The sequence below is a fragment of the Papio anubis genome, chromosome 4 (genome assembly GCF_008728515.1).
Source record: "Papio anubis isolate 15944 chromosome 4, Panubis1.0, whole genome shotgun sequence".
NCBI classification, from domain to species: Eukaryota; Metazoa; Chordata; class Mammalia; order Primates; family Cercopithecidae; genus Papio; species Papio anubis.
The window spans coordinates 108,466,551-108,479,443 of record NC_044979.1 but is presented as its reverse complement, the minus strand read 5'-3'; the positions used below and the strand labels follow the sequence as shown (position 1 = coordinate 108,479,443).

At 41.4% G+C, this 12,893-nt stretch overlaps 1 pseudogene; it reads right to left on the bottom strand.

The window, feature by feature from the left end:
* Positions 1–6,911: 6,911 nt before the first annotated feature.
* On the bottom strand, positions 6,912–12,206 carry LOC101002780 (annotated as a pseudogene).
* Positions 12,207–12,893: the final 687 nt, after the last annotated feature.

The following is a 12,893-nucleotide window of genomic DNA, read 5'->3' as shown; positions in this document are numbered from 1 at the left end:
GGGAATGTTTTTCCATTGGTTTGTGTCATCTATGATTCTTCTAGCAGTGTTTTGTAGTTCTCCTTGTAGAACTTGTAGCTCACCTCCTTGGTTAGATGTATTCCTAGGTTTTTATTTTCTTTCTCTTCTTTTCTTTCTTGGTTTATCAGTTTGTGGTGAATATACAAGTGAATGTGTCTTTTTGGTTGAATGATTTCTTTTCTCTCAGCTATATACACAGCATTGGGATTGCTGGGTTGAATGGAAATATCATCACAAGTTTATCAGTTCTAGGAGCCTTTTGGTAGAGTTTTTAGGGTTTTCCAAGTATATAATCATATCATGAGAAAAGAGAGGTAGTTTGACTTTTTTTCCTATTTGGATGCCTGTTTTTTTTCTCTTGCCTCACTGCTCTGGCAAGGACTTCTAGTACTATGTTGAATAAGAGTGGTGAGAGTGGGCATCCTTGTCTGGTTCTAGTTCTCAGGGGAAATGGTCTGAGTTTTTGCTCATTCAGGATGATGTTGGCTGTGGGTTTGCATAGATGGCTCTTATTATTTTGACATATGTTGCTTCTAATCATAGTTTCTTGAAGGTTTTAATCATGGAGAGATGTTGAATTTTATTAAAAAACATTTTCCACATTGTGATGATCATATGGTTTTTGCTTTTAGTTCTGTTTATGTGATTTATTGATTTGTATATGTTGCACCAACCTTGCACCTCAGGAATGAAGCCTACTTGATCATAGAAAATTAATTTTTTGATGTGCTGCTAGATTTGCTTTGCTAGTAATTTTTTGAGGATGTTTCCATCTATGTTCATCAGGGATATTGACCTGTAGTTTTCCTTTTTTGTTGTTGTTGTGTCTTTGCCAGGTTTTAGTATCAGAGTGATGCTGGCTTTGTAGAAGGAGTTAGGGAGAAGTCTTTCCTCCTTGATTTTTTGGAATACTTTCAGTAGGATTGGTACCAACTCCTCTTTGAATGTCTGATAGAATTCGGCTGTGGATCTACTTGGTCCAGGGCTTTTTTGGTAGGTAGTTTTTTTTGTTTTTTGTTTTTTTTTTTTAATTGATTCAATTTTGGACCTCAATATTTGTCTATTCAGGCTTTCAATTTCTTCCTGATTCAATATTGGCAGATCATGTGTTTCCAGGAATTTATCCATTTTCTCTAGGTTCATAATAGTCTCTGAGGATCTTTTGTATTTCTGTGAGATTGGTTGTATGCCACCTTTTTCATTTCTGATTGTGATTATTTGGATCTTCTCTCTTTATTTCTACACTAATCTAGCTAGCAGCAATTGATCTTATCTATCCTTTCAATGAACAAATATTTGGTTATGTTGATTATGTGCATGGATTTCGGGGTGTCAATGTTGTTCAGTTCTGTTCTGGTTTTAGTTATGTCTTTTCCTCTGCTTGCATCGAGATTGGTTTGTTCTTGTTTTTCTAGTTCCTTTGGGTGTAATGTTAGAGTGTTAATTTGAGATCTTTCTAACTTTTTGAAGTAGGTCTTTAGCATTGTAAACTTTTGTTTTAATGCTGCTTTTGTTCTGTCCCAGAGATTTTGGTATGTTGTGTCTCTGTTTTCATTTATTTCAAATAATTTTTTATTTCTGCTTCATTTGTTTATCCCAAAGTCATTTAGGAGCAAATTGTTTATTTTCTATGTAATTGTGTGGTTTTGAAAGACTTCTTGGTATTAATTTCTGTTTTTATTCCACTGTGATCAGAGAGGACATTTAGAATTATTTTGATTTATTTGAATTTATTAGGACTTACTTTATGACCTACCATGTGGTTGATTTTAGAGTATGTTCCATGTGCAAATAAAAAGAATGTATATTCTGAGGTTGTTGGGTGGAGTTTTCTGTAGATGTCTATTAGACCCAATCAGTCAAGCGTTGAATTTAAGTCCAGAGTTTCTTTGCTGGTTTTCTGCCTTGATAATCTGTCAATGCAGTCAGCGGGGTATTGATAGTCCCCCACTATTGTTGTGTGACTGTCTAAGTCTTTTTATAGGTCTAGAAGTACTTGTTTTATGAATCTGAGTGCTCCAATATTGGGTACATATATATTAAGGATAGTTAAGTCCTCTTTAAATTGAATCTTTTATCATTATGCAACGTCCTTCTTTGTCATTTTTTACTGTTGTTGGTTTAAAGTCTGTTTTATCTGATATAAGAATAGCGACCCCTGCTCTTTTCTGTGTTCCATTTGCATGATAGATTTTTTCTCCAACTCTTTACTTTGAGCCTGTGAGTGCCATTTCATGTGAGATAGGCCTCTTGAAAACAGAAAATGAATGGGTCTTATTTTTTTAAATCCGATTTGCCACTCTGTGCCTTTTAAGTGGAGCATTGAGACCATTTACATTCAAAATTAATATTGATATGTGAAGTTTTGATCTTGTTAGGAAGTTGTTAGCTGCTTACCTTGTAGTTTCCATAGTGTGGTTGCTTTATAGGGTCTGTGGGCTATGTGTGTTTTTGTGGTAGTAGGTATCATTATTTTGTCCTCATGTTTAGAACTCCCTGAAGGATCTCTTGTAAGGAAGGTCTAGTGGTAATGAATTCCCTTAGCACTTGCTTGTCTGGAAAATATTTTATTTCTCCTTTGCTTGTAGAGCTTAGTTTGGCAAGATATGAAATTCTTGGTTGGAATTTCTTTTCTTTAAGAATACTGAAAATAGGCCTCCAATCTCTCCCAGCTTATAAGGTTTCTTCTGCGAAATCTGCTGTTAGCCTGATGGGGTTCTTTTTGTATGTGATCTGACCTTTTTCTATTGCTGCCTTTAATATTTTTTTCTTTAGCATTGACTTTGGGCAGCCTGGTGACTATATGCATTCATGATGTTTATTTTGTATACTCTCTCACGTGTGTTCTCTAGATTTCTTGTATCTGGATATCTATCTCTCTAGCAAGATTAGGAACTTTTCTTGAATTACTGCCTCAAATGTTTTTGTGGTTGTTTTCTTCTGTATCTATTGTTAATGTCCAGTAATTCATAATTTTGGTCACTTTACATAATCCAATATTTCTTGAAAACTTTGTTCATTTTAAAAAATTCTTTTCTCTTTATTTTTATCTAACTGGGTAGTTCAAAACACCAGTCTTCAAGCTTTGAAATTCTTTCTTCTGCTTGGTGCAGTCTATTCATAAATATTTCAATTGTATTTTGATATTCCTTAGGTGAGTTTTTCAGTTCCAGAAATTCTGGTTGATTTCTTTTAAAGATGTTTATCTCCTCCTTCCTTTCCTGGATTGCTTTAGAAGTGTCTTTTTGTTGATTTTCAACCTTGTTTTGGATCTCATTGCTGCTTACTTGCAATCCATGCCTTGAATTATTTCGCTATCTATTGTTTCTGAGTTTCCATTTTAGTTAGGGACTATTGCTGTGGAGCCAGTGTGATCCTTTGGTAGTGTCACTATATTCAGATTTTGCCAGGTTTCTTGCACTAGTTCCTTTTCATCTAGAGATGCTTGCCTTTCTAATTTTAGTAACTGTTTTCATGCAGGTAGAATTTTTTATTTTTCTTTCTTTTTTCCAATAATATTATTGTTTTTTCTTCTTTCCCTTTCCTTCCTCCCCACCGCAGAGCATGTGACTGTAGAGAATGCTAGGTAGGGTCTTTTGGCTTTGCTGGTATAGCACTATGCACTTCTGTCACCAGGTTTTATATTGGGCTGTGCAATTTGACTTGCAAGCCAATAGATGGCACTTATGGGTAAGAGCTGGCTGTGTGGCCCGGCACGGTGGCTCGTGGTGCCTGTAATCTCAGCACTTTGGGAGCCAGAGGAAGAAGGATCCCTTCAGTCCAGGAGTTCAAGAACAGCCTGGGCAACATAGTGAGACCCTATCTCTACAAAAAAATGAAAAAAATTTCTGGTCATGGTGGCATGTGCCTGTGGTCCCAGCTACTTAGTACAGGGAGGTGGGATGATTGCTTGAGCCCAGGAGGTCAAGGCTGCAGTAAGCCATGATCACACCACTGCACTCAGGGTGACAGAGTGAAAACCTGTCTCAAAAAAAGTGCTATGTGGCTGGGAATATATGTGATCCTTATTTACTGGAAGAAGCTCTTTTTTGCCTCAGGTAATGGGTTGATTCATGGAATGCACAGTGGTGTGAGCTCCCTCCTCAGCCCCAGTGGAGGGGAGGAAGCAAGACGGGCAGGGCCAGACCAGGCAGGTCCACCTACAGGTTCCCTGATGGCAGGCACAAGCACCAGCACTGAGGGAGAATCCAGTGGATGGCCACCTCACACCCAGAGGTGTGCCTCGGCATGGAGCTGCAGTCCTGAGTTCTCTGCATGGAGATTGGGGGCAGCCTAAACTCCTAACCCAGGAGGGTGGGTGCTGCAGATGCATGGAGATGCTGCCTGGGTGTAGAGTGGAGAGGGCCTCCTGCACCAGGATCTCTGCACAGGAAGGTTGGGGTAACTCAGACTGCTGTTCCAGTGAGTAGACGCTCTGAATGCCTGGAGATCTGTCTGGCATGGAGTGGAGAGGGCCCCTCTGCACCCAGATCTCTGCACGGGAAGGGTGGGGTGGCTCAGCTTGCCAATCCGGGCAAACAGCTACTCAAATCACTTTTTATCCCACCACTGCATATCTCTTTTTTCCTTCACAACCAGATTTCTTGAAAGAGATGCGTAAAATTTTTGTCTCCACTTTCTTAACTCCCAGTCTTTCCTCAACCTATTTAAGGCAGAATGTCCTGGCCCATCACTCTCCCATTCCCACAATCACTCCCCTGAACCAGCTCTGATAAAGTCAATAGTGATCTCCCTGTCCTCAAGGACATCCAATGATGTTCAGACCTTATTTTACTACATGATTCAGCAATATTCTTAAATACTGTTAACCACTTCCACCTTCTTGCAGCTCTTCCTCCCCTTGCCTTGGGTGCTACCACATTCTCCTGGTGTCCTTTCTACCTCTCTGCTGCTTCTTCTTAACCTACTTGGTGGGCTCATCTGCTACTCAGCCATTAAAAGTGAAGCCTGTCAAGGCGGTCTTTTTTCGTTATATACTTTCTTTCCAGGCAACTGTATCCAAGATCATTAATTTTAACTGCTATCTATAAGCTATTTATATACAGTTATATCTTTGGCTCAGACATTTCCTTTGAGTTCCAGATGTATATATCCAACCACCTATTTCATATTTTCCCTTGATATGTCTCAAAGGTATTTCAGACACCTCATGTCGCAGACTGAACTGAGGCTCTTCCCCCATAAATCCTGTCTTCTGCCAGTGGTTCCTGTCTCATCAATGACTCACACATCTTTTACTGGCCATCTTCTTTCCCACCATAGGGCCTTTGCACTTCCTGATCTAGCTTCATGATATGTTCTTTCTTCTCTTACCTTGCGTAACTTCACAATTCTTTATTTGTCATACGTCTCTTCCTTAAAGAAATTTTCCATGAACCCCCAAGCCCAGGTCAGCTTTTCGTATTACATTCCTTTTTACCTGGAACACTGAACTCAGTTGGAAGGTTTGCATATATTCATTATCATGATTATTGAGTAAACCTCTGGGACTCCCACTATTTGGTCTGTCTTAGCTGCCTCCCCAGCAGAACCACCCCGTTATTGTTCCAGTATGTTGCTAGTGCCCAGCCTAGTGCCCGACATACGTGGAGCAGAAGCTCAATCATAGCTGTTGAAATGACATATGTGTAAGCATAAATGGTTATAAACATGGTTAGCATCGAGTGTGATACAACTTACTCCCTATGTAAAATTTAAACACTTTGGGTGATTTTTCTATTTTGGGATGTGGATGATTTTATTATGTGCTGCTTTTATTTAGTGTATGGTTAATATCAGGGGAGATGTAGATTTCAGTGACATATTGGATACTCTAATGCACTTGGAATTATTATAACACTTAAAGGCAGATAAGATCCCAGGGGCCAAACAGGAAGAAGATAAGGAAAACTAGTCCTGAAAAGTAACATCGAAAGCCTCCCATTGCCTTCCTCTTTTGCAAAACAGCCTATCTCGCTAAAAGCCAAAAGTTGATAATGGGATGTAGATTATTATGGTAATGTGAAGTCAAGGAGGTGATTTGAGAAGAAGACATTATAATGTAGACAGAACCTTAGTCTATATAGACTTTGGGCAAAAGTCTCTTCCTTGGAGATAGGCTTTAAATGTTGCAATGCCTGCTCTCCTGAATATGAAGGACCTTACGAGGACCATGAAAATGTTTTAAGGTTCTACAGGTTCTTATCTTTTGTTTTTGTACATTCCTATGTAATTTAGAAAGATGTTCTAATAGGGCTGGTGCAGTGGCTCACATCTGAAATCCCAACTCTTTGGGAGGCTGATATGGGGTGATCTCTTGAAGCCAAGAGTTCAAGACCAGCCTGGACAACATAGCAAGATTCCATCCCTACAAAAAAAATTAATACATTAGCCCCATGTAGTGGCATACACCTGTAGTCTCAGCTACTCAGTGGGGCTGAGGTGGGAGCATCACTAGAGCCCAGGAGTTACAGGCGACAGTGAGCTATGATTGTGCTACCACACTCCAGCCTGGATGACGGAGTGAGATCCTGACTCTTAAAAAAAAAAAAAAAAAGATGTTCTAATGTTCTAATAGGATTTAGAAAATAAGAGTCCTAGGGACCAGGCGCGTTGTCTCACACCTGTAATCTCAGTACTTTGGGAGCCCAAGGCAGGAGGATCATGAGGTCAGGAGATTTAGACCATCCTGGCCAACATGGTGAAACCCTGTCTCTACTGAAATACAAAAAATTAGCTGGGTGTGGTGGCACAAGCCTGTAGTCCCAGCTACTCGGGAGGCTGAGGCAGGGGAATTGCTTGAACCCAGGAGGCAGAGGTTGCAGTGAGCCGAGATCGTGCCACTGCACTCCAGCCTGGCAACAGAGCAAGACTCCATCTCAAAAAAAAAAAAAAAAAAAAGTCCTGGCAAAGGTAACCAAGGGACATTGAAACCATCCAAGAAGGATGATGGCAAACATTTATATAGCAGTGATTATAGTCTGGGAAGTGTTCCAAGGGCTTAACATATATTAGCTATTTTGATCCTCAACACAACCTTATAAAAGAAGTACTATTTTTATTCTTATTTTGGAGATGAGGAAACAAGAGCAGAAAGGAGCTAAGTAACTTATGCAAGATGATTACTATTGTGCCATGGTTATGAAGTTTCTCAACAGGAAACGAATTTAGACATGAAAAAAAGGCAGACTACCATGTTCCATAAAATGAACAAATAAGAGTAGGAGAAAGGAAATCTGCTAACGACCCCAGAATTAAGATAGACTCTTAATGGGGTGGTTGTTGACTTAGAACTGGGGAGGGGCACAGTTCTTGCTTCGCAAATTTGGCTCCTCTGAAGATTTTCTTACTCCTTGTGTGAGTATTTTCATCTGTCTATATATGTCCTAACAGTCTGCAGATTCTTCTTAGCACATTGAAAATATGAAGAAAATCCTCATTGGCCTACAGAATGAGACTAATGGGCCCTTGTGGGACTGAGATTTTTTTTTTGAAAGAACTACCTGAGGTTTTATTTTGGACAAAAATAAAAGCAATTGAATTGTTTTGTAGCTGGAGGCATGGGCAAGGGTTATCCCCAGGCAGTAAACTTCCCCATGGGTGGGCTGAGAGCTAGGGGTGAGCCTCAGATGGATCTCCTGTTCCCTTTGCTCCCCTGCACAGCAGCCTCCCTCCTGGGCTCTGGGGCAGCCACAGGAGGGGCAGACTGGGAGGGGCTGCTGCAACTGTTCACCTGGGCAGAACGTCAGAGGACTCGGACACCAGCTTCCCATCGTGGGTCTTGATCTTCACAACCATGGCCCTGGTGGAACTGGTGTGGCTGAAGGAGCTGGAGCCCATGCCAGAGCCAAAGCTGGAGCCCAGGCCGTAACTGAGGCCGGGGCTTGTGAGGCCCCCATAGGCTGAGCTCAAACCACCTGCATAGCCACTGGTGGCCTTCGTATGGATAAACATGTTCTGCATCCCAGACTCCAGGTGGCTCTCCTTGTCCTCCAGCAGCTTCCTGTAGGTGGTGATCTCGATGTCCAGGGCCAGCTTGATGTTCATCAGCTCCTGGTACCCACGCAGCTACCGCACCCTGTCCTGCTTGGCCCGCTGCAGGGCGGCCTACAGCTCAGACAGCTTGGTGTTGGCATCCTTAATGGCCAGCTCCCCGTGCTGCTCTGCATCTGCGATGGCAGCCTCCAGGGAAGCCCTCTGACCTTTGAGGCTCTCAGTCTCAGCCTGGAGCCAGCTGATGTTCCGGTTCATCTCGGAGATCTCAGTCTTTGCATGCCGCAGGTTGTCCCAGCGCTTCCCAGCCAGCATCTGCAGCTCCTCATACTTGATCTGGTCCATGCTCTCAGCCTCAGCCAGGCTGCGGTTGGCGATCACCTCATACTGAGCCTTGACCTCAGCGATGATACTGTCCATGTCCAGGGGGCAACTGTTGTCCATGGATAGCACTGCAGACGTGTCCGAGATCTGGGACTGCAGCTCCTGGATCTCCTCTTCATACAACTGCCTGAGGAAGTTGATCTCATCAGTCAGCCCTTCCAGGAGAGACTCCAGCTCTACCTTGTTCATGTAAGCTTCATCCACATCTGAGGACAAATTCATTCTCCATCTCTGTAGGCTTATTGATTTCATCCTGATGCTTGTTCTTGAAGTCCTCCACCAGCCCATGCATGTTGCCGAGCTCTGACTGCAGCTTCACCTTCTCCTGGCCCAGAGTCTTCAGCTGCTGCATAAGGTTGTTGACGTAGCTCTCCAACATGTTGTCCATGTTGCTCCAAGCCGTCTTCTGCTGCTGCAGGAGGCTCCACTTGGTCTCCAGCATCTTGTTCTGCTGCTCCAGGGACGGTACCTTCTCAATGAAGGAAGCAAACTTGTTGTTGAGCATCTTGATCTGCTCCTTTTCCTGGATGCATGGCCTGGATGTTGAAGTCCACCTCCGGGTTGAGGGGGCTCAGCAGGCTCTGGTTGACCATGACGGCAGTGATGCTTCTCATGCTGCTGGCCCCACCATAGCCTCTGCCCAGGCCAGCCTGGAAGCTGCTGCTACCCACTTCGGAGAAACTGAAGGAACTGATGCTGGCATCGAGCCCACTTGTGTGGGAGCAGCTGCTGAAGGCCTGGGGGCCAGAGGTGGACACCTTGTAGGACTTCTGGGTCACCCTGATGGACATGGTGGAGGCAGGAGTGGAGGCAGAGGGGCTGAACGAGGTAGGGATTCCAGAAGGAGCGGAGAAGCTGCTTCTTGGTCTGAAATTTTTTTCTTTTCAAACACTGAGGTGGGGTGGAATCTGAGAGCATGAAAAGATTGCAATCACAGGTGGGATCCAGCTACATGTGGATCTTTGCCATTTTACTTGGAATCGAGGACCATTTGGATCATCCACTAGGTGCGTCTCAGAAAGCACAATAATGGGAAAGACCATTCTCCTCTTTGCAGAGAGAGAACATACAAGAAAAAATAAGGGCATTCTTCATTTAGCTTGATTCACTTCTCCAGTGACACAGATATCCAAAATTGAAGCAATTTGACAAGACCCAAAGTTCCGAATGTTAGTGACAATGGGAATATACTCAGAAGACGCACTTAGTGTCAGAAAACTTGGGAGACAAATGTTCAAGATCCTGAAAGCAGTAAATGGCAGCTGTAAGGCTCTATGGCAGCCCAGGAAACAGCAGCCCAGAGGCCCACATGAGAACCCCACATGAGAACACTGGAGGACAGTGGCAGGAACAACGTGTCGGTGAGGGGTCCTTCTGGGGGCCTACAGTGTCAGAGCCACCCCACTCCCCAAGCCTCTTGTGATTCTAGGTCAGGGATCACTGAAAGCAGTTCACTAGGACAATGCTTGGGCTGCTGATTCACTCCCCAGGGAGAGTTGGATGTGTTAGCAACTGCAGGACACAGGTCTTGCAGCACACACTGGAGGCAGCTGGGGAGAAGTGGAAGGTGGTGACCATATGAAAAGAAGAGATTTGAGTGAATTCTGAAGATTAGGAACCGGTGCAAGAAAGTCAGACATGATCAAAGAAACAATGAAAGATGAGAATGGATAGAAGTGTCTTCTAAGAGGCAAGAGAGTGGGATAAGATCAAGTTACCATTAGGGACAACACGTGGAGATGCAAAAGGTGCTCTGAGATGTCCTCCTATTGCAGAGTTGACTTAAGTGAAAAAGATCTGGCAAGCCTACCCTTCATGGCTCCAGATAAGGATGTATGGAGGTCAGTTCCATATGAGGACATAAAATAAACCATGCATAAACAGAAAGATATACTACATTCCTGAATGAGAAAATTTAATATTATGAAAGTATGAATTTTCCTGTTAATATAAAAATTGAATGCAATCCAAATGAGGACATTGATATGTGTGCTTAAATTGGATTAAATAAACTTAAAGCTCACATGGAAGAATAAATGTTCAAGAATAGTCAAGAAAATATGAAAAAAGGACCTTAGAAAATGTTAAAACAGAAGTGAAGTCTCTGTAATAAAAGCAGCATAATATTATCATAGAAACAGGCAAAAAGATAAGTGGAACTATGTAGAATACAGTACCCCAAAATAGATTCTGCAGCCTGTGAGAATTTAATATATAAAAAATATATTTTAATTTATCACAGAACAGTGGTTTATTTAATAAGTAATATAGGCAAAATCAGCTATGCATTGGGAAAGAATAATTTTGGTTCCTGCCTCTCATCTTATATACAAATAAATTTCAGATGGATCAAAATCTTAAAGGTAAAGAATAAAAGGATGAAACCTTAGAAGATAATATAGGAGATAATAGGTACAAGTTGGAGATTGATGAAGCAGGAAGCCTATAAGCTATTATAAAAATTAGTCAGATTTGATTTTTATAAATATTAAGAAATTTTAAAAGGTGAAGTATAAGACATGCAAAAGTAAAGTACAAATAATGGATTGGGGAAAATGTATAATGGAGCGAACAGCTGAAGGGTATATTAAGTACAAAGAACTATATTAATTATAACTGACAAAAGATGATTAGTAGAAAAATGGGTAGAGATATAAGCAGGCAAGTCACAGAACAGCAAATCTAAATGTCCTAGCAGAACAACAACAACAACAGGTCTTTCAACTTGCTAGCAGTCAGGGAGAAAACACATTAAACGAAAAATGAGTTGCCACTGTGCACCAATGTTATCAACAAAAATTACAAAGGACTTTCACCTACTGCTGGTAAGACTGTCAGGAAAACGGGATCCTCATTCACTGTTCATGAATATGTGAATTGTTCAGCTTTTTGTGAAGGCAATCTGGCAAAATCTGTTTTTTTTAAAAGCCTCCTAACACCTAGATATAAAATTACCAATACAAAAAGAAGTATGCACTCAGATGTTTATCTCAGCATAATTGTGGTACCCCCAAATCCTGGAAACAAGGTAAATACACATTAGCAGGGGAATGGTTAAATAAATTGAGGTATATTGGACCAAGGAATATCATGCAGGTACTAGAGCATCAGCTAGAGCTACACTAATTGACTTGGAGGAATTTTATGAAACTGTTAAACTAGAAATGCAAGATGCAGAGGAGTACATATATATAAGATAATCTCATTTTTGTGAAATTTATGACCAAAAAAAGCCCCTTGATTTTACATATATGTGTGTATATATGTTGTATAGTTGTAGGTTTTACTTTTATAAAAATATGTGTTTGTTCATAAATATACACACAAAAATATTATGAAAGGATGATCACCATAAGGTCAATCGTGGTTACTGCAGGACACGAGTTTTCTGTGTCTCTAGTGTCTTTTGAGTCTGAAGACAGGCCATGGAGCAGAGTGAGCTCTGGAACCAGACGAGTTGGAATTGAAGGCCAGCTCAGCTGCCTTTTAACTATGACATTTACTTAATCTCTTCGTGTCTCAGTTTCCCCACAAGTAAAACGAATTTATAAGACCTAACTCACAGGCTTGTTATGAGTATTTAATTAAACAAGTCAATATTTAAAGCACCTAGATGAGGGCCTAGCACACAGTAAGTACTGTATAAGTCTTTGTTAATTCAATGTTCACACATTGCTTAATTTTGCTGTAACCGGAAGGTATTATTTATATAATCCAAAAAACCAAAAAATGCCAGACATGGTGGTTCATGCCTGCAATCCCAGCACTTTGGGAGACCCAGGCAGGTGGATCACCTGAGGTCAGGAGTTCGAGACCAGCCTGGTCAACATAGCAAAACCCTGTCTCTACTAAAAATACAAAAATTAGCCGGGTGTGGTGGTGGGCACCTATAATCCCAGCTACTCAGGAGGCTGAGGCAAGAGAATCACTTGAACCCGGGTGGGCAGAGGTTGCAGTGAGCCAAGATCACACCACTTCACTCCAGCCTGGGCAAAAGAGTGAAACTCCATCTCAAAAAAAAAAAAAAAAAAAGAAGAAGAAAAAATGTAAATGACTTTAAAGGAACAGACGTGGGTATTGTTTTAGTCGAATTTTCTGATTTGAAAAAGCATACAATTAAAAAAAAAAAACTTTTCCCCTTCGCTTTCTACGAAGTATGAGTGAAAAACCCAAAACTTATTTCTGGGAGGAAAATAAGAAAGGATAGAAGAGAGGGAGGAAGGGAAGCCAGCGGGGAAGGTGGGAAGGAAAAAAGAGAAAGCTGCATGTGGGCCTCTATGGAAAGGTCTCTAAAGAATAATAACTGGCACATGTGTCAGGTGCAAAGCCATGTGGATAGTATGATCCTTTGTGTAAATGAAGATGAAGGTGATATGCACTGGGTATATGCTGGCGTACATATAAAATGCCTTCTGAAAGAAAATTAAAACAGATCTCAGTAGTAGTTACTTCTGAAGACTTTGAGGCGAGAGGAAAGGAATATAAAGTTCTCACTA